This window comes from Triticum dicoccoides, chromosome 7A (assembly GCF_002162155.2).
Source record: "Triticum dicoccoides isolate Atlit2015 ecotype Zavitan chromosome 7A, WEW_v2.0, whole genome shotgun sequence".
NCBI classification, from domain to species: Eukaryota; Viridiplantae; Streptophyta; class Magnoliopsida; order Poales; family Poaceae; genus Triticum; species Triticum dicoccoides.
The window spans coordinates 166,397,154-166,400,295 of record NC_041392.1 but is presented as its reverse complement, the minus strand read 5'-3'; the positions used below and the strand labels follow the sequence as shown (position 1 = coordinate 166,400,295).

Sequence of the window (3,142 nt, the reverse complement as noted above, 5' to 3'; positions counted from 1 at the left end):
CTCCTCCACCTCGGACGAGCGAGCGCCTCTTCCGACCCCTGCAGCAGCCGGCGACCTCGGCCCCGACGCACGCGCCCACCCCGCCGGCCCCTGTCGTCCTCCGCCTCCGGTCTCCCCAGCAGCAGCCGGGGAACCAAGGACGGTGTCGTGACCATCGTCGCCACCTCCCGCCGTCTCTCCCTGTGCGTGGCCGGCGGCTGCTCTCCTTCGACGCGCTGCCCGTGGTAAGCCCCTCTTCCTTACTCACCTCCATGTTCCTTGTTCATCTCTCTGTTCCCTGTTCCTCTCTTGTCCATGCTTCTATTTACATGGATCAATGGATGTTGGATAGATGGATGTGTGTTGATGTTAGGTAGTAGATGGTTTGCTTGATGGTTGGCTGAATTGTGCTAGTTGCTTGCTAGATGGATGGACGAATGGTGCGAGTATGTAGACAGCTTTTGCTACTGTGAAGGGTCAGTGCTAGTGTAAAGGGTAGTAGTAATTCGTTCCCTTTTGCTTCTGCCTGGTGCTAATTTGCTGTTGTTAGCTTTGTGTGGCTTCTTATTATTCTCTAAATCATTCTTCAAAGCAGGCTTTGCATCGCTTTAGGTAGTTTTCTCCATGTTTTATCAAGTGACATGTTAATAGCTTGCTAGTTTAGGATACATAATTAATGCCTTTAAATGGTGCACTCTGTAAATGCCTTTAAATATAACCTTGCTAGTTTAGGATACATAATTCCAGAGAAATAATCACATCAATGCCTTTAAATGGTGCACTCTATAAGAAATTAATAACCTAGCATCACAATTCAGAAATACTCCTGCTACTCATGTAGGTGCCGCATGAGTTTTTTTTGGTTTTGTTACTGCTAGGTAGGTTGATAAGGAGAACTGCATATTTGACAGGCACAATGTCCTGTTTTTTTAGTAGGAGCACATTTTACATACAGTTTGGAGTACTAGCTCAGATACTGGTTCAGATTTTGATGTGCTTGCTTGTTACTGTAAGTGAGTTTATAATTGCACCCACTTGCTCGTCCTCATATTTTCTGTAGCCATGCAATTTATAATTGCACCCACTTGCAGCAACTAGCTGGAATAGATTATGGCAAGTGAAAGCAACAAATTCTCTACAATTCGAAAGCTCAATATCCTTGCAGTAGGAAGAGCTTGCTTTAATTGAATTTGGACTTGGTGCACTAGCTTGGCAATTTTGCTTGCTTGCACCGCTTGAGTAGTTCTCCATCTAATGTAGTCAATAGATGTTGTCAAGTGATTGTGTCATGGTTTTGGTTCTGTTTTTAAAAAAAGGAAAGCCACTTGTTCAGGCTTCAAGAAAACATTTTCTCAGAATATTACTGCTAAGCCCAAGCTTGTTAATCGGCATGTACATTTCTGTCATATATTGCTAATGTCTGCTCAGATGTGTGCTTGCTATTGTCACCTATCTTTTTTTCTTCTACATGATATGGAACCTTATGATACTGCACCAATAGCCTTTATGCATCCAAGTTATCAAACTATGTGAACTAGAAACAGAAATAGAGAGAATTGATCATTACTTTTCTGAACTGTCGCAGAAGCCTCGGTAGTTCTTTCAAGTTCGTACATTGAAAGGCTTGTTTCACAATTTCTGAATTACTTGTTATGCCTCTGAATTACTTGTGATGCCTGTTATCATGCATGTTTTATGATCTGTTGTAAGGGTACTAATTGGTCTCTTCTGCTGCTTATCAGAGATGGCGGGAAGCAGCCACCGCCGCTCTGCGACACCGCAGTACGAGTTGGATGCTTCCGAGTTCTTCACTATCATACTTGGGACTTCAGTATCATCCATGACGCAGGTATATAAAACGAGATATCTCCCCTTCACCCATCTCATTATGATATTTTTTGTTTGCTACAACACTCATTGTCCCAAACTGCAGAGGCTGCCTGACAGTTTTATGAACATGTTGATGGGTGAAGATCCGCCAAATAATGTGAAGTTGCGACAGGACGGCAGCGGGTTTCGCAGGCTGTGGGATGTGGAGTTGGTGATCAAGGAGGGCCACATGTACTTGTCTCATGGGTGGGAGAAGTTCTACCGTGCCTACGACCTACGGCTGGGGTACTTCCTTCTCTTCAGGTACGACGACGACGCCACCATGCTCATCGTGAAGGTGTTCAACACGACTATGTGTCGCATGCGCTACTCTGAAGATTATGATGCCGGTACGTTCTGCCTCTTCTTATTCCTCTACATTTGGCTTTGTCTCACATCGATTGTTAACGGTCATTGTTGCATTTGGACATGTAATGGGAGCAGCAGCAGCGACAATGGCTACAGCCAAAGCAGCAGCGACTATGGCTGTAGCGAAAGCAGCAGCGATTCTAGCTGTAGCGAAAGCAGCAGCAATTCCGGCAGCAGCATAGACAACAAGAAGGATGATCCGGACTGGAGTGCGGGAGAAGAGGAGCAGAGTGGGGATGAGGAGCTGCAGGATGACGATGGGCATCAGGCTGAGGATGACCTAGCGCTGGTGGTGGCTGACCAAGGGCAAGAGATGGTGGTGGCTGACCGTGGGCAAGAGATGGTGGTGGCTGACCATGGGCAAGAGATGGAGGTGGCTGAGGATGACCTAGCGATGGTCGTGCCTGAAGGTGGCCTCGCGATGGTGGTGGTGCCTGACAATGACCACGCACCGGTGGTGGCGCCGGCGATCCCACAGCTGGGCGACATGACCACGCCAATTGAGGTAGAAGACTACATCCCACTGCCTCCACCGTCTCCACCGCCTCGCCGCTCTTGGCGCATCAGGCTGAGGAAGGAGAAGGAGAAGAACAATGCATGAGAACTGAACTTTGTCAGGTATGTCAGATCTCCAAAATGATATATATATATATATATATATATATATATATATATATATATATATATATATATATATATATATATATATATACTTAGTTACCTATGTTATCTCTAATATGCTTAGTTTTCTATAGTTAGCTTCATTTTACCTAAGTTGGCTCTAATATGCTAACTTAGAGCTTATATGCTTAGTTTCCTAGAGGTTAGCTCCAAAATAACTTATGTTAGCATAAAATGATCAAGTTTACATAATAAGCTTATAGTCTTTTTCTTATTCTTCTTCTTTTCCAAAATGACATAGGTT

General features: G+C 44.8%; 1 protein-coding gene across 1 annotated transcript in view; it reads right to left on the bottom strand.

Annotated features, from left to right (window-relative positions):
* LOC119330045 (chlorophyll a-b binding protein of LHCII type 1-like) overlaps positions 1 to 3,142 on the bottom strand; it is a 7,934-nt gene that overhangs the window by 3,545 nt on the left and 1,247 nt on the right. The gene's annotated exons all lie outside the window — the stretch shown is intronic.